At 38.8% G+C, this 24,016-nt stretch overlaps 1 non-coding gene across 1 annotated transcript; it reads left to right on the forward strand.

Moving 5' to 3' along the window:
* Positions 1-17,327: 17,327 nt before the first annotated feature.
* LOC127099338 (small nucleolar RNA R71) lies at positions 17,328-17,434 on the forward strand. The gene has a single exon (XR_007793854.1). It is a non-coding gene; the product is annotated as a small nucleolar RNA R71 (small nucleolar RNA).
* The last annotated feature ends 6,582 nt before the right edge of the window (positions 17,435-24,016 follow it).

The raw sequence follows: 24,016 nt of genomic DNA on the forward strand, positions 1-24,016 counted from the left end.
TTCTATTTGTTTCCAGAAACTTCTTTTTGCACCTCCTTTTCTTCCTTTTTTTACTTTTCCTTCAAATAGATACCTGAGATAAATAGAAAGGAAATACCGCGTAATATCTGATAAAATGAAATAAATTAAAGTAAATAATAATATAATTTAATTGAATTAAGTCCTAAAATGTGATATAATTTCATGTTATCAAACTCCCCCATACTTAGATCTTTGCTTGTCCTCAAGCAAAATACGGTATAGAACTTAAAAAATTTAGCCAGATGAAATTTCAAAACACGCATCAATTCGTATTAGGTTGCATGTAAACTTTGTTTAGAAGTGACTTGAGTTTAATCTTGACATTGACAACCACCGCCACATCCTCAGATAACCTCACCTCATGCAAACCAGTTCAAGTAATGCCCTTATAGCTGTCCTAGTTCCTTTACTTTATTTCACCCGTTTTCATTCTAGCGAAATCACATTAAGCCCTTTATCTTTTCGCGCACATAGTGGAGTAACCGGTTAGTGATTCTGATCCCCTTTTAGCTAGAAGTTCTGGTACATAAGTCGGATAACTTCGTTATTCAGTCCATTGCAAATTGCGGGGGATCGGACCGTAGTCCGCCCTACCAAGTTCAGTACCAGATACCTACTGAACCAACTCATAATGGATCTCTCGTATTATGCTTTTGTATGATCTGCAACCTTTAGATTAAATGATCTGGTAAGGATCACCTAACTTAATTAGTGCATTTCCTGATATATATTTTTTTATGTTACTTTGGGAATCATTCACTTATATTCATCGGCTCTCCACGTAGTTTGCTATTAAGATGGTGTTGACTTCTCGTATAAACTACTTGGGGTTACTATAAGGTTAAAAGTCCATGGACTTGATATAATAGGTACTTATCCTGATCTAACGTGTTGAGGTTCTCAGAGCGTTGTTATGGTAATAATTTTTGTTTTTGATTTCATTCAAGTTTTATAAAATAAGCAACCTTTATACTTATCGGGTGTGTTGAATTTTTGTTATGGCTCATGAAAATTTGAGGGGAAATAGATAATAGAAAGTTTTTTCATGCTAGGTACTTAACTTAAAATAAATCTATATTATTATTATATATATATATATATATATTTTAAATAAGAAAGGGAAATAACAATGAAAGGAAAAGTACATACTTGAAAAGGAAAGTGGAGGATAGAAAGAACATGGTTTTTCCCCCCATACTTAAATTAAACATTGTCTCCAATGTTTTAAGGAAACGAAATGAAATATGAAAGAGAAAGGAAAAAGGAAAGTTAAGGTTGCCTTCCGCCTATTGTTCTTGGGCCTGGTGATCGCTGACGTAAGTCTAAGTTGTCGAACCTGCTAAACAACTCAGTGAACCGCTGATTGGTTATGGTATTCCTCTCTTCCTGCTGTTGTTGCATTTGACGCATCATTTGCATCATCTCGACATTATGTGCTTGCATACCATCAATAGCATCCATGATGTCATCGTTGGTTGCAGGCCTTCTTCGTCGACGACGTCGGGAGGATGGGCCTGCTGCAGTATCGGAAGGGTTGAGCGGAACTGATTGTTGTGCAGGAGGGTTATCACCTTGCTCCATTTCTTCGAACTCGTCTGCAGACGGGTTTGTATGCGAAGGCTCGGTAGCTTCGGGAGCATTCAGATCATAGAGGTGGCGGTTGGGATTGGTGACATCGGTTAGGGAAATGTTGGGGAGAACAACGCTTGGGACGGCCTGGTTATTCACCATAAGGTAATATTTTCCGCCTATTCGGTTCTTTATTAGGCGGCTGGACCGACGGTAGCCTATATCCATAAATAGGGAAGGTAAAGATTCTAAAGTTTGGAGTCGGTCCCCTAGGTTTAAGCCAAGTGCTATGGTGGTGATTAATCCACCAATTATAAAAGGTTGCCGGCCTCTAGCACATAAGGTGCGGATATGATGAAATAGAAAGGAGGCGGCGTTTACTGTAACACCCCGATAAAATAAGATAATTATTTAATTTAAGTTAATATTATATTTATTAATTTAATTAAATAATTTAGAATATTATTGGATTTTATTATTGGAATATATAAGTTGGAATAAGAAAAAGAGTTTCATTTGGTAAAAAAGAGTTTTCACGTGAAACAGAGAAGCGATTGAGAAAGTGGAGAAAGGGCAAAGAGGCAGAGCAAGAGGAAGAAGATTGGAGAAGAGAAAAGCTTGGAGCTTAGAGATTGCCGGATTAACTCAGGTAAGGGGGGTTTATCGTCGTTTAATGGGTATTATAGGTTAACATGTAATGGGTAGTGATAAACCGTTGAATTGACCCTAATTGGGATTAGGAATGCTAACAATTGTGATGAATAAGTTGTGTTAAATCTGAAATTGAATCGGTAATTGGATGGGTAGTGTTTTCCCGAACGTATAGCTTTTTACGGAATTGGAATCGGAGGTCCGGAAGTCCTCCAACGGCGGAAAATGCGGAGAATTCTGCATTCTGCTTTGTGTTAGCGCAGGAACAGCTTTCTGTCTTGCGTTAACCGGTTAACCCAGGGTGTTAACCGGTTAACACTGTTTTGAATTGTGTAAATTTTCTGTTTTGTCTTCGTTAACCGGTTAACCCAGGGTGTTAACCGGTTAACACTGTTGTGAGTGGTGAAATATTGCTGTTCTGTTTGCGTTAACCGGTTAACCCAGGGCGTTAACCGGTTAACACTGTTGTGAATTGCCAGGAAGCGTGTTCTGCCTGCGTTAACCGGTTAACCCAGGGCGTTAACCGGTTAACACTGTTGAAAAGTGAAAAAAATTGTTATTTAAAATGTTGTGTACCTATTTGATGGTTGCCTATATCGGTGTGTGATATAGTAGGGATTATTTCCCGCTGTTTTGAGCAGTATAGGTATTAGTAGAGTGTGCTAATACTGTGATTGAATTATTTGACATGATATGATGTTTTGAGACATATGTTAATGATGTATGATTGTATGCAAAATGCTTTGAATGTATCAGTTATGTATGCATTTGTGAATAGATTGTTTTATGGCTTAGAGTGTGAGCATATGTCTATTCTTGGGTTGTTGTTGATGTTGCATTGCTAGGTGATTAGCATGCATATTGTGGCCGTTATGGTGGTAGCTAATTCCCATGGTGAGGAATTAGTGAGTAAATCATTTTGGATTTGTTGTTGATGTTTGCATGCTAGGTGATTAGCGTGCATAGCATGGCCCTTGAGGGGTGGTAGCTAATTCCCGTGGTGAGGAATTAGTGAGTGAGTCACTAGGTCTCAAATGAGTGGGACTAGTGGGCTTGGTAGCCGTGCCTGGATTTGGACGGTGAGGTGAACTATATGTTCACAAATAGTCGGTACCGCATGCATGGAGTCTCATTGCATAATATATGTATGGCGTATAATATGAATGGATGTATTCCAATATTATACGTGTAATTGTGTTGATATTGAGTATGACTATGAGTTGTATTGGTATTGAATACGATGTTTGAGTTGATGTACCGTTACTGAATGTGTTATGTGATTAGGGTGATTAATGTGTTAAATTACTTAACATGACATGATATTTTATAATGCTTATTATATCGATTGAGGAACTCACCCTTACAACTATTTTTCAGGTAACGAGCAGTGATTGAGTAGAAGCTAGCGCTTAGAGTCTAGAGTAGTCTCCTTAGTGGGTCATGCTCTGATAGATGTAACATCGGGATGGGATATTTTAATTGTTTGTTGTGGTTGTTGAACCAGTTTACATGTACTGTGCTACATGTTTTGAATGATCGATTTGATCTCTATCCGCTGCGTATTGTGCAATGCTTTATGTTTTGAATTAAATAATGAGCATGACTAAATATTATGATGAATGGTGTGAAATAATTGTGTGACACCCTTGATTGCATATTACTCTGATTGATATGTTGTTATTTTAATTAAATATTTGGGGTATTTTAGAAGGGTGTTACATTAGTGGTATCAGAGCATAGTCGGTCGAGTCGAGTCGTAATTATTCTGTTCCCCTGTACGGGATAGGTGTTGTGTAACCCTATCAGTACTTATTGTTTTAGCTTGTTGGGTTTTCAGACTAGAATGGCTGGAAGAGGTAGAGATGATGCTGCGATTGCTGAGGCTCTGGGTATGCTAACTGGAGTACTTGGAGGGAATCCGAATGTTGTGGGAATGGGAGCTGCTCGTCAACTGAGTGAGTTCCAGAAGAACAATCCTCCAATGTTCAAGGGAGCATACGATCCAGATGGTGCTCAGAAGTGGTTGAAGGAGATCGAGAGAATCTTCCGAGTGACTGAGTGTGCCGATAACCAGAAGGTCAGGTTCGGTACGCATATGCTGTCAGAAGAAGCAGATGATTGGTGGGTGGCTACCCGCACTGAGTTGGAATCTGCTGGGAATGCTGAGATCACTTGGGCTGTGTTCAGAGAGAGATTCTTGAGGAAGTATTTTCCAGAGGATGTCAGAGGAAAGAAAGAGATAGAGTTCTTGGAATTGAAGTAGGGCAATCGGTCTGTTACTGAGTATGCTGCTAAGTTCACAGAGCTGTCAAAGTATTACACTCCCTATGATGAGGCTACTGGGGAATTCTCGAAATGTGTGAAGTTTGAGAACGGGTTACGTCCCGAGATCAAGCAGGCTATTGGGTATCAGCGGATTAGAGTGTTTTCTGACTTGGTTGACTGTTGCAGGATTTTTGAACAGGATACCAAGGCCAGAGCGGAGAGCTATCAGCAGAGGGTTGATAGGAAAGGCAAGAATCAGAATGATCGTGGGAAACCGTATGCAGCTGGCAAAGGTTTCCAGAGACAGAGTGGGATGAAGAGGCCTAGTGGGGGAGACTCCAGTGCCCCTGCTAAGTGTTTCAGATGTGGTCAAGCTGGACATCGTATCCATGAGTGTACCAGTAATGAGAAGAAGTGTTTTAAGTGTGGCAAAGGTGGTCACTTGGCTGCAGAGTGTCGGTTGAAGACTGTGACTTGTTTCAACTATGGAGAGGTGGGTCATATCAGTCCACAGTGTCCTAAGCCGAAGAAAGAGAACCAATCGGGAGGCAAGGTCTTTGCTTTATCGGGTTCTGAGACTTCTGCAGATGATCGTTTGATCCGAGGTACGTGTTATATTAATGGCTTTCCTCTTGTAGCTATTATTGACACAGGTGCGACTCATTCCTTTATATCTTTGGATTGTGCTGTGAAACTTAAGTTAGAGATATCTGAGATGCATGGAAGTATGGTGATTGATACTCCTGCGAAGGGTTCAGTAACTACTACTTCAGTTTGTTTAAATTGTCCTTTGAGTATTTTTGGTAGAGACTTTGGAATGGACCTAGTGTGTCTTCCACTAGTGCAGATTGATGTTATTCTGGGTATGAACTGGTTGGTGTGTAACCGAGTCTATATCAACTGTTTTGATAAGACTGTGATCTTTCCTGAGATTGAGGAAGGAAAGAGTTTGTTTCTATCAGCAAGGCAGGTGAATGAGGAAGTAGCCGATGGGGCAGAGTTGTTTATGCTGTCAGCGACTTTGGAGGCTAAAGATAAACTGGTGATTTGCGATCTAGCCGTGGTGTGTGATTTTCCTGATGTGTTTCCGGAAGAAGTGAATGAATTACCGCCAGAGCGTGAAGTTGAGTTCTCGATCGATTTGGTACCTGGTACTAGACCGATATCGATGGCTCCGTATCGTATGTCTGCTGTTGAGTTAACTGAATTGAAGAGTCAGTTGGAAGATCTACTGGATAAGAAATTTATTCGTCCGAGTGTGTCACCGTGGGGTGCACCAGTGTTATTGGTTAAGAAGAAAGAAGGTACTATGAGGTTGTGTGTGGATTACAGGCAACTGAATAAAGTGACGATCAAGAATCGGTATCCTTTGCCGAGGATTGATGATTTGATGGATCAGTTAGTTGGTGCGAGTGTGTTCAGCAAAATAGATTTGAGGTCAGGATATCATCAGATACGTGTGAAAACTGAGGATATTCAGAAGACTGCTTTCAGAACAAGGTATGGACATTATGAGTATTATGTAATGCCTTTTGGTGTGACTAATGCGCCTGGAGTATTTATGGAGTATATGAATAGGATTTTCCATCCGTACCTAGATAAGTTTGTTGTGGTGTTTATTGATGACATATTGGTGTATTCGAAATCTGAAGAAGAGCATGCTGAACATTTGAGAGTGGTTTTAGGAGTTCTACGAGAAAAGAAGTTATTTGCTAAACTCTCTAAATGTGAATTTTGGTTAGAAGAGGTTAGTTTTCTTGGTCATGTGATTTCAAGAGGTGGTGTTGCTGTTGATCCTTCTAAGATAGAAGCGGTATCTAAGTGGGAAGCTCCTAAGTCTGTTGCTGAGATTCGAAGTTTCCTTGGTTTGGCTGGTTATTATAGGAAGTTCATTGAGGGATTTTCTAAGTTGGCATTACCGTTGACGATGTTGACTAGAAAGGGGCAAGCGTTTGTTTGGGACTCAAAATGTGAAGAAGGTTTCCAAGAGTTAAAGAGAAGGTTGACTACTGCTCCTATTCTGATATTACCGAGTTCGTCGGAATCATTTGAGGTTTACTGTGATGCTTCATTGTTGGGTTTGGGTGGTGTGTTGATGCAGAATAAGCAGGTTATAGCTTATGCTTCGAGACAGCTGAGGGTTCATGAGAGGAACTATCCGACACACGATTTAGAGTTGGCAGCTGTGGTATTTGTTCTGAAGTTATGGAGGCATTACTTGTATGGGTCAAGATTCGAGGTTTTCAGTGACCATAAAAGTTTAAAGTATTTGTTTGATCAGAAAGAGCTGAATATGAGACAGAGGAGATGGTTAGAGTTTCTGAAGGATTATGACTTTGGTTTGAATTACCATCCGGGTAAAGCAAACGTAGTGGCTGATGCATTGAGTCGGAAATCATTGCATATGTCTATGTTAATGGTTAAGGAATTGGATTTAATTGAGCAGTTTAGAGACTTGAGTTTGGTGTGTGAGAGTACTCACAATAGTGTTAAATTGGGAATGTTGAAGTTAACGAGTGGTATTCTGGATGAGATTAGAGAGGGTCAGAAATTCGATGTGCTTTTGGTTGATAAGTTGACTCTAGTGAATCAAGGTCAAGGTGGTGAATTCAAAGTTGATGAGAATGGTGTTTTGAAATTTGGTAATCGGGTGTGTATTCCGGATGTTGCCGAACTTAAGAAGAGTATTCTTGAGGAAGGACATCGTAGTGGCCTGAGTATTCATCCTGGAGCTACGAAGATGTATCATGATTTGAAAAAGTTATTTTGGTGGCCGGGAATGAAAAGAGAAATTGCGAGTTTTGTTTATTCCTGTTTGACTTGTCAGAAGTCAAAGATTGAGCATCAGAAGCCGTCTGGGCTAATGCAACCGTTGGCTATTCCAGAGTGGAAGTGGGATAGTATCAGTATGGATTTTGTGTCTGGTTTACCGAGGACAATTAAGAATTTTGAAGTTATTTGGGTGATTGTTGACAGATTGACAAAATCAGCTCATTTCATTCCGATCAGAATGGATTATCCGTTAGAGAGATTAGTTGAGTTGTATATTGAGAAAATTGTAAGTTTGCATGGTATTCCGTCGAGTATTGTTTCGGACAGAGATCCTAGATTTACATCGAAGTTTTGGGAAGGTTTGCAGAAGGCTTTGGGAACTTGAGAGTCAGATGAAGGAGTCTTATCCCGAGTTATTCGCTTGAGGTATGTTTTCGAGGACGAAAACTCTTTTAGTGGGGGAGAGTTGTAACACCCCGATAAAATAAGATAATTATTTAATTTAAGTTAATATTATATTTATTAATTTAATTAAATAATTTAGAATATTATTGGATTTTATTATTGGAATATATAAGTTGGAATAAGAAAAAGAGTTTCATTTGGTAAAAAAGAGTTTTCACGTGAAACAGAGAAGCGATTGAGAAAGTGGAGAAAGGGCAAAGAGGCAGAGCAAGAGGAAGAAGATTGGAGAAGAGAAAAGCTTGGAGCTTAGAGATTGCCGGATTAACTCAGGTAAGGGGGGTTTATCGTCGTTTAATGGGTATTATGGGTTAACATGTAATGGGTAGTGATAAACCGTTGAATTGACCCTAATTGGGATTAGGAATGCTAACAATTGTGATGAATAAGTTGTGTTAAATCTGAAATTGAATCGGTAATTGGATGGGTAGTGTTTTCCCGAACGTATAGCTTTTTACGGAATTGGAATCGGAGGTCCGGAAGTCCTCCAACGGCGGAAAATGCGGAGAATTCTGCATTCTGCTTTGTGTTAGCGCAGGAACAGCTTTCTGTCTTGCGTTAACCGGTTAACCCAGGGTGTTAACCGGTTAACACTGTTTTGAATTGTGTAAATTTGTTGTTTTGTCTGCGTTAACCGGTTAACCCAGGGTGTTAACCGGTTAACACTGTTGTGAGTGGTGAAATATTGTTGTTCTGTTTGCGTTAACTGGTTAACCCAGGGCGTTAACTGGTTAACACTGTTGTGAATTGCCAGGAAGCGTGTTCTGCCTGCGTTAACCGGTTAACCCAGGGCGTTAACCGGTTAACACTGTTGAAAAGTGAAAAAAATTGTTATTTAAAATGTTGTGTACCTATTTGATGGTTGCCTATATCGGTGTGTGATATAGTAGGGATTATTTCCCGCTGTTTTGAGCAGTATAGGTATTAGTAGAGTGTGCTAATACTGTGATTGAATTATTTGACATGATATGATGTTTTGAGACATATGTTGATGATGTATGATTGTATGCAAAATGCTTTGAATGTATCAGTTATGTATGCATTTGTGAATAGATTGTTTTATGGCTTAGAGTGTGAGCATATGTCTATTCTTGGGTTGTTGTTGATGTTGCATTGCTAGGTGATTAGCATGCATATTGTGGCCGTTATGGTGGTAGCTAATTCCCATGGTGAGGAATTAGTGAGTAAATCATTTTGGATTTGTTGTTGATGTTTGCATGCTAGGTGATTAGCGTGCATAGCATGGCCCTTGAGGGGTGGTAGCTAATTCCCGTGGTGAGGAATTAGTGAGTGAGTCACTAGGTCTCAAATGAGTGGGACTAGTGGGCTTGGTAGCCGTGCCTGGATTTGGACGGTGAGGTGAACTATATGTTCACAAATAGTCGGTACCGCATGCATGGAGTCTCATTGCATAATATATGTATGGCGTATAATATGAATGGATGTATTCCAATATTATACGTGTAATTGTGTTGATATTGAGTATGACTATGAGTTGTATTGGTATTGAATACGATGTTTGAGTTGATGTACCGTTACTGAATGTGTTATGTGATTAGGGTGATTAATGTGTTAAATTACTTAACATGACATGATATTTTATAATGCTTATTATATCGATTGAGGAACTCACCCTTACAACTATTTTTCAGGTAACGAGCAGTGATTGAGTAGAAGCTAGCGCTTGGAGTCTAGAGTAGTCTCCTTAGTGGGTCATGCTCTGATAGATGTAACATCGGGATGGGATATTTTAATTGTTTGTTGTGGTTGTTGAACCAGTTACATGTACTGTGCTACATGTTTTGAATGATCGATTTGATCTCTATCCGCTGCGTATTGTGCAATGCTTTATGTTTTGAATTAAATAATGAGCATGACTAAATATTATGATGAATGGTGTGAAATAATTGTGTGACACCCTTGATTGCATATTACTCTGATTGATATGTTGTTATTTTAATTAAATATTTGGGGTATTTTAGAAGGGTGTTACATTTACCTTAGTATCCGGTTCGAAGACGCAATGGAGGAAGAATAACTCCTTTGAGTTGACCTTGCTGTTGTTCGGTCTTCCAAAAACGGTGTTTTGCAAGATGCGGATAAAGTACCGGATAGTTGGGTTATGTATGTGGGAAAGAAGGAGCTCTTCCCAGTTGTTGGCATCAATACCGGAAATTCGCTTGAAAAGATCGAAAACGGCAACTGTGTTCCAGTTTGAGTTTGGAGGTATTCTGGGGTGTACCTGACCTTCTATGGGAAATTGTAGCATGGTACTCAATTGGTTTTAGGTTAAGGAGTACTCGGTGTTGAACATACGGAAGGTTGCGGTACCGGTTAAAAATTCGTCTTCACCGGCGGGAGTGGTGTATTCGTATGAACTTAAGAATTCTAAGGTTAGGGAGGGGTAGGTGGGTTGGTTATGAGTGCAAAGGAAGGTTAAGTCGGCAAGGCGGAGCATCCACTCGATACCTTGGAGTAATCCTAATTGTTGTAAACAAGTTAAATCGGGATACCTGGTGGAGACGACGCCTCGCTGTTGGAAACGCTCGAATTGCTCCCTTTGATAATTTTCATCTTCGGATCGGAAGATGATATTTCCGAAATTCTGGTTTTCTGCCATAGTGATGAATGAATTTGAAGGAGTAATTTGGAAAGAAAAGAAATGTATTTGATATTAGAGAATGGTTTGTGGTGAATGAAGGGAGGTTTGGTGGGTATTTATAGGAAAGAAATTTGGAAATTGGAAAGGAGGTGGTTGAAAAGTAAATAAATGTGGGTAAATGTGAATAAATGAGGAAGATAAAAAGTTGAAGGGTGTAACGTTCGTCTCCAACGGCACTGTAACATGGAGGGTGTTACGCTCGTTACAGATGCATGACGGGCGTCACAAGTACTTGGCGTGCCGTTCGTCATAGATTGTGTGACGCTCGTCACACAGTCTTTTTGGCAAGGCTTCAGCTAGCGTTCTTCATAGTTACTTTGGTAATATATTTATTTTTATTATTTTGTTTTGCTTTTGCTTTTGATTATTTTATTTTGCTATTTAATTTTCCTGCACGTCATTCTACTTTGCACAATGATGCATATATATATTGTTCTTTAATAAGTCATGTAGGCAGCAACAGTAGAGAGCATAATAGATATTACATAATAAAATGAATAAATAGCTTCAATAAAATAATCATAATGTAACAAGGAGAAAAACAAAAAGTTTGAAAGAGAAACAAATACGAATATAATTTGAAATAACATTAACGAATTAATCTAGCTTAAGACTAAATAACTAAGAAAAACAAATAAATTCTATCCATCTGCACGATCTCTGGCCGGAGGAGCAAAGGAGTTAACACGGTATAGCAACTCGTGAAACTGGTTTGTCATACTGTTCATGTATCCCAGAAATTCGTGCCTCAAGCTAGTGAACTCTTCTCTGAGGGCATCTTGTTCTGACATCAAAGCTTCCATGGCAGTGTTATAATCAGTTCCGGGCATATGATGTCTAAGGTCGGGTATTGCCGATTCTTCGGTCTGAGCAGGTTGAGGAGGAGGATCAATATCATGATATCCAGATGGTGTCTGAGGATCTGATTCAGCATAAGGAATCTGGTCATCATAAGTCTCATAGTCATCACAAATCTCATAGTCCTGGATGGATTCAGTGGATCTAGCAGGAGAGGGGGTTTCGTTCAGATTGTAGAGCCAGTTGTTGCGGTTGTGAACACTAGTCCTAGGATCGGGCATGGTGAATAGGCAAAGAACTTGGTTATCAATAATAAGCTCAAACTCATCAGACCCTAGGTTTGCTATAAACAAAGTGTTGAAGAGGAAGGGTATACTCATAGTAGTAATGCCACAAAAAGGGCTTAAGTCAAGTATAGGCTGACGTAATCCAATAGCATTACCTATCATAGTTATCAAACCGCCTATTCGGATTGGTGCTCGCTCATCTTGGATAAGGTGGTCCAAATTTGCTAACATAAAAGTGGCACCGTTTACTGGACGGTTCTGGGAAGCACAAAATATGATGAAGAGTTTATCACGTGAAACTGTGGGACTGTTTGGCTTCTTCCCAAATAAGGTGTGGGTCAGGATCTTATGGAAATAGCGAAAGGCCGGGTTATGTATGTTTCCAGAGAGAAACTCATGTTCCTCGGGATCGTCATTTCCAGTCAAGTTACCCCAAAAGTGTTCAAGTTCTCTATATTCGAAAAGTTCCTCTTGGCTCACTGTGAATGTGTCAAAGGATGTAGGGAAGCCTAAAAGGTTGGTAAAATCTTGAATATTAAATTGGTACTCCATGTTAAACATTCTGAACTGTATAAAACCTCTGCTTATTCCTTTTCCATGGTTGGGTAGATAGATCAGAGAACTAAGGAATTCTAGAGTCAGTCTCCGGTAAGTGACAAACTGTCTACGGATAGGAGCGGTTTCCCACCCTATCTGATTCAGCAAATACAGGACACTTTGTCTTAGTCCAAGGGCATTCATTGCCCAGTCATCAGCATACAGGCTAGGTAGCATCTCTCTCGTGGCTAGTTCCTCAAACTTTTGTTTCTGAGCTGTTCCTCTGAATTTGATACCCATACGATCAATATGTCCCATCAGGCTAGTGTTAGCTAGAGAAAAGAAAAACAATAGTTTTAGTCAGGATTTGGCCAAATGCCGAAAGAAGAGAAAAGTTTTTAATAAATTAAGAATGAATACTAAACAGAAATTAAAAGAATCATTAAGGAAGAAATAAAAAAATAATAATAATAGAATAATAAAATAATTTGTGGGATGTCTCCCACTAAGCGCTTTGTTTAATGTCGCAAGCTCGACATAAAAACAATCAATTATAATCTATGATTTCTGGAGGCATTTCGTCTAAGTGCAAGACTTGCGAATCTTCATTGTTTTCTGCATAGTGATAATGTTTTAGACGTTGCCCGTTTATGATAAATGGTTCCATAGATTTACCTTTAATTTCTACTGCTCCACTGGGAAAAACATTAGTGATTTGAAAAGGACCTGACCATCTAGATCGTAGTTTTCCCGGAAATAACTTTAGTCTGGAGTTAAATAAAAGGACTGTATCGCCTTGTTTGAAGATTTTCCTTGATATGCGCTTGTCATGCCATTGTTTTGTTCTTTCTTTGTAGATTTTGGCATTTTCGTAAGCGTCTCTTCTGAGTTCCTCTAATTCGCTTATATCAAGGATTCTCTTTTCACCGGCGGATTTATAGTTTAAATTTAGATTTTTAATAGCCCAATAGGCTTTATGTTCTAATTCTACCGGGAGGTGACAGGATTTTCCATAAATTAGCTTAAATGGGGTTGTCCCTATGGGTGTTTTGTAAGCAGTTCGGTATGCCCATAAAGCTTCTGGTAATTTCAATGACCAGTTTTTCCTTGAAGTGGCGACTGTTTTTTCTAGTATCTGTTTGATCTCTCTGTTAGATACTTCCACTTGCCCACTGGTTTGAGGGTGGTAAGGTGTCGCTACTCTATGTCTTACGCCATACTTAAGCAGTAGTTTTTCGAGTACTTTGGATATGAAATACGATCCACCATCACTGACAACTATTCTTGGGACACCAAACCTTGGAAATATTATATTCTTAAAGAGTCTAGTTACTACTCGTGTGTCGTTTGTTGGAGAAGCTATAGCTTCAATCCATTTTGATACGTAGTCAACTGCCACGAGTATGTATTTGTTGCCGAAAGAGGATGGAAAAGGTCCCATGAAGTCTATTCCCCACACGTCGAAAATCTCGACTTCCAAAACGCCCTTTTGTGGCATCTCGTCACGTCTAGATATGTTTCCTGTGCGTTGACATCTGTCACATTTCTTAATAGTTGCAGGTACATCCTTCCATATACTTGGCCAATAAAAACCGGCTTGTAGGATTTTAGAGCAGGTCCTGGATGTACTTGCGTGTCCACCATAAGGAGTGGAGTGACAGTGTTGGATTATACTTTCTACCTCTTCTTCGGGTATACACCGATGGAAAATACCATCGGGACCTCTTTTAAAAAGTAAGGGGTCATCCCAGTAATATTGTTTTATATCATAGAAGAATCGTTTCTTCTGTTGGTACGATAAGGTAGATGGAACTATTCCGGCAGCTAAATAATTGACGAGGTCAGCGTACCACGGTGTAACAGATATTGCTAAGGTAGTTTCTACCTGTTTATCAGCGTTATTTTCTTCTAAAGTAGCTATAAGCTTATCGTACGAGAAATCATCGTTAATTGCTGTTCTTTCCGGTTCAAGGTTCTCAAGTCTAGAGAGGTGATCTGCTACTACGTTTTCAGTTCCTTTCTTGTCCTTGATTTCCAAATTGAACTCTTGTAGTAACAGGATCCACCTTAGGAGTCTAGGTTTTGCATCCTTTTTAGTTAAGAGGTATTTGATAGCAGCGTGGTCAGTGTAGATGATTATTTTGGCTCCGACTAAGTAAGAACGAAATTTATCTAGCGCAAACACTACTGCTAGAAGTTCTTTCTCGGTTGTGGCGTAATTCATTTGTGCTTCATCTAGAGTTCTACTTGCGTAATATATAACATGAAGCTTTTTATCTTTTCGTTGTCCTAAAACAGCACCTACAGCGTAATCGCTGGCATCACACATTATTTCGAATGGTTCATTCCAATCTGGTGTCTGCATTATGGGTGCGGAGATCAGTGCTTGTTTAAGCGTTTGAAATGCTTCTAAACATTTATTGTCGAATATGAATTCAGCATCTTTCATCAATAATCCGGTCAACGGTTTAGTTATTTTAGAGAAGTCTTTAATGAATCTTCGGTAAAAACCGGCATGTCCTAAGAAGCTTCGTACTTCTCTCACAGTCTTCGGAGGTTGAAGGTTTTCGATTACCTCTATTTTGGCCTTGTCTACTTCAATTCCTCTATTTGAGATGATGTGTCCTAAAACAATTCCTTCTTGTACCATAAAGTGGCATTTTTCCCAATTAAGTACTAGGTTTACTTTTACACATCGCTCTAGAACTTTCTCTAGGTTTTCAAGACATTCTTCAAAGCTTTGTCCGCATACGGAAAAGTCATCCATAAATACTTCCATGATGTTTTCTAGAAAATCGGCGAATATTGCCATCATGCATCTTTGGAAAGTTGCAGGAGCATTACACAAGCCAAACGGCATTCGTCTATAAGCGAAGGTACCAAAAGGGCACGTGAACGTTGTCTTTTCTTGGTCATCAGGGTGAATTGGTATTTGAAAGAAACCTGAGTAACCGTCTAGATAGCAGAAATGTGAATGTTTTGCTAATCGTTCTAACATTTGGTCAATGAATGGTAAAGGGAAATGGTCTTTTCGGGTTGCTTTGTTTAGTTTCCTATAGTCAATGCACATTCTCCATCCCGATTCGATTCGTTTGGTTATAGTTTCTCCTTTTTCATTTTCAATGACTGTTATGCCTCCTATCTTTGGTACTACGTGTATAGGACTAACCCATTTGCTATCAGATATAGGATATATGATACCTGCCTCTAATAACTTGGTTATTTCCTTCTTCACTACCTCACTTAGGATCGGGTTTAGTCTTCTCTGGTGTTCCCTAGAAGTTTTACAGTCTTCTTCTAACATGATGCGGTGCATACAAATAGAAGGACTTATTCCTTTAAGATCGGTGATGTTGTAACCTAATGCGGTTGGATATTTTCTTAAGATATACAGGAGTTTTTCTGTTTCGAGTGTTCCTAGGTCAGCATTAACTATCACTGGTCGTTCAAGCTTTAAGTCTAGGAATTCATATCTCAGATTCTTGGGAAGTGTTTTCAGGTCTAAGGTTGGTTTCTTGAGGCATTGCGTAGGGTCCGGTGTTATTGCTAAACATTGGTTAAGTTTGTCTTCTACAAGGTAGTCAGATGATTTGTCTTTTTCTAACTCCGTTTCTTTTATGCATTCATCGATGATATCCATGAAGTAACATGTATCTTCTATTGCAGGTGCTTTCAAAAATTGGGAAAGGATGAACTCAATTTTCTCTTCCCCTACTTCGAAAGTGAGTCGTCCTCATTTTACGTCTATGATTGCACCGGCGGTTGCTAAGAACGGTCTTCCCAGTATAATGGGTGTAACTTCATCTTCTCTAATATCCATAATTATAAAATCAGTTGGAATGTAGAATTGACCTATGCGCACTGGAACGTTTTCAAGAACTCCTACAGGATATTTTACGGAACGAACTGCTAGTTGCACAGACATTTTAGTTGGTCTTAATTCTCCCATTTCAAGTCTCTTGCATATGGATAAAGGCATAACACTAATACCGGCTCCTAAATCGCATAAGGCTTTGTCAATGACAAATTTTCCTATGTGACAGGGTATAGAGAAACTACCTGGGTCTTTAAGTTTAGGAGGCATATTCTGTATTATAGCGCTACATTCAGCAGTAAGTGTAACCGTTTCGCTATCTTCAAGTTTCCTTTTATTAGAAAGAATTTCTTTTAAAAACTTGGCATATGAGGGCATCTGCGTAATAGCTTCTGTAAACGGAATAGTGACGTTTAATTGTTTTAGTAGGTCGACAAATTTTTTAAATTGGTCCGCATCTTTGGTTTTAACAAGCCTTTGAGGGTAAGGGATAGGTGGTTTATAAGGTGGTGGAGGTACATAAGGTTCCTTCTTTTCTACGGTTTCCTTATTACTCTCTGCCTTTTCCTTAGGTTCACTTTCCTCAGTTGACCTTTCAGAGTTTTGGTTTTCTATCCTTGGGTCAGACGGTCCTTCCACTTCCGTTCCACTTCTCAGTATAATTGCATGAGCGTGGCTTCTTGGGTTAGGTTGGGGTTGGCCAGGAAATGTACCAGTTGGGGCAGCAGTATGCGCTTGTTGTTAAGCTACTTGTGATATTTGCGTTTCCAGCATTTTGTTATGGGTAGCCAGGGCATCTACTTTACTTGCTAGTTGTTTAATTTGCTCGCCAGTGTGTACATTCTGGTTTAAGAAATCTTTATTGGTTTGCTGTTGAGAAGCTATAAAGTTCTCCATCATGATTTCCAAGTTAGATTTCCTAGGGGCGTTATTGTTAGATGTAGATGGGGTCGGCTTCTGATATCCCGGAGGTATAGCTGGGGCTTGATTTGGAGATTGTCCAGGTGCGTATAGAGCATTATTACTCTTATATGAAAAATTTGGATGATTCTTCCAATTTGAGTTATAGGTATGCGAATAGGGGCTTCCTTGAGCATAGTTTACTTGCTCCGCTTGGATTCCTGTTAGGAGTTGACAATCTGCAGGAGTGTGACCTTGGATTCCACAGACTTCGCAATTCTGAGTTACGGCAACTACTGTGGCTGGAGGTGATACATTTAAACTTTCAATTTTCTGGACCAGAGCATCCACTTTTGCATTAACATGATCAAGGTTACTTATCTCGTACATGCCAGTTTTCGTTTGAGGTTTTTCCACCATTGTTCGTTCGGTTCCCCACTGATAGTGGTTTTGAGCCATGCTTTCGATAAGTTGGTAAGCGTCTGCATAAGGTTTGTTCATTAGCGCACCACCTGCGGCGGCATCTATTGTTAACCTCGTGTTGTACAGGAGACCATTATAGAATGTATGAATTACTAACCAGTCTTCTAAACCATGGTGTGGATAAAGTCTCATCATGTATTTGTATCTTTCCCATGCTTCGAAAAGAGACTCGTTATCTTTCTGTTTAAATCCATTTATTTGGGCTCTTAACATAGCTGTTTTGCTTGGCGGAAAATATCGAGCAAGAAAAACTTTCTTCAACTCGTTCCATGTGGTGACTGAGTTGGAAGGAAGAGATTGAAGCCATCTTCTAGCGCTATCTCTTAGTGAGAAAGGAAAAAGACGAAGTCGAATTGCCTCTGAAGTGACACCATTAGCTTTAACAGTATCAGCGTATTGGACAAATACGGATAAATGAAGGTTAGGATCCTCGGTAGGATTCCCAGAGAATTGGTTCTGTTGCACTGCCTGCAACAGTGAAGGTTTGAGTTCAAAGTTGTTTGCTTCGATTGCGGGTGGAGCAATACTTGAATGCGGTTCATCTTGCGATGGAGCGGCGTAATCTCTAAGAGCACGAGCTGGTTCTGCCATCTCGGGTATCGAAGGGAAAATATTTTTGAAATCAGGAAGTTCTACAGGAGAGAGATTGTTTGCAGCACGATATTCCCGAATTCGTCGTAAGACTCGGAGATATAGTTCGATATCATTGATTCGTAAGTAGAGCGGTTCGCCTTGAGAGCGAGTGCGTGGCATACAAATCAACGAAAGAAAGAAAAGAAAAAGAAAAGCCTTAGTCTCTACAGCGTAACAGGAGAGTTACGATATCGACTAAATAAAAGTCCCCGACAACGGCGCCAAAAACTTGATCGCTCGACTTTATGAGTCGAATTGGGGTACAAACTGCAAGTGCACAGTTCTATCGCGTAGTTTTAAAAGATATCGATCCCACAGGGACTTATGAATCGATATACCGTTATCTAAGGTTACTTCGTAAAGCTAAGGCAGATGATATTTTGATTGTTTGGGGGAAACATTAAAACTAAAATAAGATCTAAAATAAATATCTAATAAGCGGATATCGGTATGTAATTCGTCGTAATTAGGGAATCAATTCTTTATTGGTTTCTTGGTTTTAAAGTAAATCTTTTCAGTTGACGCTATTGGTTAAAAGTTTTATCTCAAACTCTCGCTCTGTTGAATAAACTATGATTTTATATTAACGTAGCTGTCACTTATAGTTAAGTCAAAAACCACTTTTTGAAAACAGTAGAATCCGTAGAAACTCTTTTTAAGAAAACACTAATCATTTAAACACCCTTATCTCAAACTCTCGCTCTGTTGACTTAGGTTATATAATTAAACTCAAATGCTTAACTCTCGCCCTCACATTCAATCTTTAAAAATACTTTTTGAAAAAGGTTAGAATTTAATTAACTCTAAAAATTGCTCTCGCCCTGATCTAGAATTAATGTCCAATTTACACTGTCCAGTCAAAACCTCAAACTCTCGCTCTATTGATTTTAACTTCTTTATGTCTTTTACTTTCGTACAAAAACTTTGTTATTAAACCTGTAAATTGAGACCGTAAAAAGAGTGATTTTAATTTAAACTTAATTAAACCAACTTAGTTTTGATTCCTTCATTCCGCTTACTTTACATACCGATACCTAAATAAATCAGCCAGACATGCTAAACAGATTTAAATAAATAACATGCATAAACAGATTCATCACAGGCAAGCAGCAAAAATTAATAATAAAAACAAGCATATATAAATTCAACAAATAAATAAAGAACCTGAATAATTAAATAGCAGTCTTGAACACTCCACCACAGACCGGTTGGATTTGTTCTTGAGTTCTTCAATCAGGCAGAAAAATAAAACGAAGGAATAAAAAAAACTAGATTCTAACGTAAGGTTAGATCCGGTAAAAGGTACACAATAGTTTCCGGTGTAGAAACTATTGTGCGAAAAATTAATTAAGAGCTGGAAAAGAAAATAGAATTGCAAAAGGAAAACAATATAAAAAATTTTCAAAGTAATACTGTAAAAATATGCCTAAGTTGCTGGAAGAAGAAAAAATGCGAAAATGGCAAAAATCTGGAAAAAGCGTGGAACCCTGAGCTTTCCAAAAAGCTACTATTTATATGCCACCTCCTGCAGCTGCTTCCGCGTCAAAAGTCTTCAACGTGCAGAATAGTTGGGCGTGGAAATAGGGCTCAACTCTCTCTCAACGTCTCTGAAGCGTTCCTTGTGCCTCAAATATAGGGGAATGGTGTGACGTCCGTCACACCATGTGTGACGCTCGTCACACAAGTGCATATAGCGTGACGCTCGTCACAACCTCTATGACGCTCGTCACAGGCACAACGCCTGTGCCTTCTTTGGGATGGGCTTGGCTTTTGCTATTTGTTTCCAGAAACTTCTTTTTGCACCTCCTTTTCTTCCTTTTTTTACTTTTGCTTCAAATAGATACCTGAGATAAATAGAAAGGAAATACCGCGTAATATCTGATAAAATGAAATAAATTAAAGTAAATAATAATATAATTTAATTGAATTAAGTCCTAAAATGTGATATAATTTCATGTTATCAACACCCTGCAGGTACATGTTATCTTATGTCAAGATAACCCTTGTGATAACTTGTGAACACTCTATGTTTTACCAAAATTGCCTCCAACACATATAACCAACAACGTCGATTCATCGTCCCAGTAGCGGTCAAGATAACAGTGGATATCAAGAGTTGGTAGAAGGATTAAGGATCAATTGGATTCAATGTAACCCTTTTCCATGTAAATTACCATTTTCAACTTTGTAAAAATCTATGGAGTCTTGTCATTTACAGACTACCATCCCATTAAATAAAGTTGAACTTTTGTCCAATTGTTTCTACTCTTATTTACTTTAGCCAATAGTTTAAATTTTATTATGATCATTTTGGAAATATATATTTTTAATCAAAATGATTTTCTTAAAACATATAAAAACAAGAATTTTTCAAAGCAATTTAAAAAGAGTATCAACAACACTTCAAAGAGCAGCAAGTCCTTAAGTGCGAAACATCTTAGGTTCCCCGAGTAGTTAATCCTTCGGGTATTCCTAGTTGTCTGTGTTGATCCGGTTCCCCTGCGAAGTGTTTGTTCCCTTGCAGAGTTCCGATTCTTTTCCCCAGCTAAGTTGGTTGATTCAGTACCTTGCAGCGTGTTATTTCCCCGGCAGTGTTTCTGTATTCCCCAGCGGAGTTCGCGTTTCTTCAACAGGGTTAATCTTCAGTAGAGTAAGATGTTTTCCCCAATAGATCGCATTGGTTTCCCCACCAGTTGCCATCCGACTCGTTCCCAGTCAGAGTTCTCTCCTGGTTTTTGAGCAGCTGTTTTATGTTTATCTTCTGTATGGTTGTCTCCCATTTGATATGGTGTTGACCTTAAATTCCTTGTAGACTCGATAACCTCTCCTCTCCTCAGCAGATCTCCTTCATCGGCTAGATTTGAGCCTTTGGGTTGTTGATTTCTCTGTTCTCCAGCAGTTGTCTCCCTCTTTTTGTGGATTGACCAAGGATTGTACTGATGATTCAAATTCTTTGCGACACCTTTGTATCCTTTGTGATCGTTTTTTCAAGCATAATCATCATATACATATACATTCATATAATTTCATAATTGCATATTGGCACCATTATTTTTATGTGATTTGAGATTCTTATTCTTTGTATGGCGGTACTTTATCCCCATACAAGTTCGGTGTGTGTCCTCCATCAATTGTAGAGTGTCATCCCCTTAGGCAGAAAGACTTTAACCTTTATCCTCCTCCCCACTAAGTTATTCCTCGTGGATGATTATTACTTCAGTTTCCTCCCCAGTTGTTTATCTGGATGGAATCACTCCCCTTGAGTTATATCCTCATTGGGTTGAGTCTTGATTGACTGTTTCTTTCTAGCTCCTACCTAGATAGATGCTTTAAGTCTCCTAGGAGCTTATTACCCAATAACTGGTAATATTCTTCTTAGTTTGCAGTTTGTTACTTCTTGCCCAATACCTGACAAAAGTACCCATGTTTTCCCAGCAGTGGAATCCCTAGTAGATTCATTTGTTTCTGATTCTCCAGGAAGTATATCCTTGATATGTTCACCCTGACCAGTGAGACATATCTTTCTTTCCCCTGCCTGAGTTTATCCTTGATATATTCATCTTAACTGATGATGGATATTCTCATTTGTGGTGTTCTACCCAGTAAAAAGGTAGTTGTAATCCCTATTGTGTTCCTCAGAGAGTTAATCCTTGATATGTTCATCCTAACTGATGAAGGGTTTCCTTCTCTTTATTGGTATCCTACCTAGTAACCGATAGTTGTAAACCCTATTTTTTCCCGTAGAGTCAATCCTTGATATGTTCATCCTAACCGGTGATGGATTTTATCTTCGATGGTATTCTATCCAGTAAATGATAGATGTAATTCCTATTTCTCCCCCCTCTCAGAGTCTATCCTTGATATGTTCATCCTAACCGGTGACAGATTTTCTCTTTGATGGTCTTCTATCCAGCATTCAATAGATGTAATTCCTACTTTTTGTTCAGTTGGTTTATCCTTGATATGTTCATCTTAACCGATGATGGATATCCTCCTTGACATTCCAAGAAAGTTTATCCTTGATATGTTCATCTTAACCGATGACAGATCTTCTTCCCTGTTGAGTTTATCCTTGATATGTTCATCATAACCGATGACGGATACTCTCATCTTTGGTTTTCTTCCCAGTAACCGGTAGTTGTAAATCCTGTTTTCTATAGTTTTCCCTAGCAAGGCTATTCTTACCCAATATCCGGTAGTGAATACTCCCTCCTGACTTCTCCCAGCGAGTCATCCTTAATATGTTCATCCTAACCGATGACGGATGTTCTCTCTGTCAGATCTTTATTATCTCCTCACCTAGTAACATGTAGTAGATAATAGATTCCTGCTCCTCCTGTGTTGAAGTTTATTTCTTCCCCAGTTGAGTTGAGTGCGTGTTTCCTTAGTGAAATCGCTTCCCCTGCATGATTTAAGTATTTTAGTTTTATCCTGACTTACTCGTATCCCCTGCAGATGTTGTTGTTCCCCAGCTGAGTATTTTCCATGTTTGTATGAAATTCCTCTAGTCCCCCAGCAGTTTTAAGTCGTAGCCTGGCCTACGCATAACTCCTTTTCTCCCTAGAGTCTCTGTCTCCCCAGTGAGTTTTCCTTACGGAATGCATTATACTCCTGTGGACTTTCGGTCTCTGATTTCTTTTCCTTCGTTGCAATATTTCCCTACAAAGAATTTACTATTGCATTCATATCATATGCATCATGAGGTCTCTTAGGGACCAAAATTTGTTTCTATATGTTGTTATTTAAGCCCATTCTACTGAGTCGACATGAAGATTTTAACCTTCGCCTCCTCAGTTAGAATGTCCTTGGAAACCCTATGTTATTGTATCATACTTATATATTATCATTTTACTAACCAAAATACCAAAAATATGTCTTTGCATTTGCCTAACTCCTCTGTAGGTAGGGCATGATCTCCATAGATCTATCAAGTTCATATTTAGGGTTTGAGGACCTCATGACAAATAGCACAACCATGATTTGATATAAGAATGGTTATGAGCATGATATATGAGTTCCGTTGATTCCTACATGTTATATTGATCAAATTTTCTTCAAGAGTTTGAAGGTGGTTTGCCTTGGAAACCCTAGTTTGACTGGGTATCTTGAGTAACTTCTCCAACAAGCTATCTTACCAATTGATCAAATTTCTCAAAGGACACTTCAAATTTCATCATCTTATGCATATATTATCTACCATTAGCCAATAAAGTCAAGATAATTGAAGGTTAGCAAGTTGGTTGATGGTGGTTGGCCAGATGAATTCATCTGATCAAAACTGGGTCTCCCTAGACCCTATCTACTACACTTTTTATCATATGAAAATGATTCCAAGGTAAGCGTTACTCTAAATCACATTCCAAACAACTTTCATGTTGATACCTAGAGCTAGTTTTGCTTGGAAAATCATTTTCTACGTTGAAACATTATAAGTCATTTTGTCTAAACCCTAATTTGAAAGTCAAATTTCCAAGGCCATAACTTGCTCAATTTTTATGAGATGAAATATTTTCGAGTTGAACAATCCAATTCAAGATGTCTACTTAAACTTTTATGTTTGGAGTGGGAGATGATTAAACTTTTATGAGCATGTGATATGAGGTTACATTATAGGTCATTTCTGACCTATACCATTGAACAAGTGATTTTTCCAAACTTCAAAAATGCATAACTCTATCATTAAAAATCCAAATGAAATGAAATTGGTGACCATTTTGAAGGTATTTGAAAGAGATACAACTTTTATAAAGACACATTTCTCATTTGAAGCTCACATAAAAAGTTAAGTGAGGTGGAATATTGAGGTATATGGCTTGGCACTTAGAAAAAATTTCAACATGTTGAAATTTCCAAACATCCACCTCAAAATTCTCCATGGTCCAAGCTCGAAATGAAAAAGTGTTGAACATCAAACTTGTTCCCCTTGATCTAAGCTTTCCAAAGAACCCAAGTTCATGCGTTTTGGATGAGGTTTGCTAGGTCTTCCCATGGCTTTAACAGGGATGCATAATTGGAAAGAATCAAACTTCAAAACTTCAGTTCACCTTGCCTTGCCAATCAAGCTTCCATTCATACTTCAATTGGAATCATTTTGGACCTTTTTGCATTGCATCATGGTCCTGTACATGCCCATGCACTCGTGCCATCAACATTGCTAATTTT

This window comes from Lathyrus oleraceus, chromosome 6, assembly GCF_024323335.1.
Source record: "Lathyrus oleraceus cultivar Zhongwan6 chromosome 6, CAAS_Psat_ZW6_1.0, whole genome shotgun sequence".
NCBI lineage: Eukaryota > Viridiplantae > Streptophyta > Magnoliopsida > Fabales > Fabaceae > Lathyrus > Lathyrus oleraceus.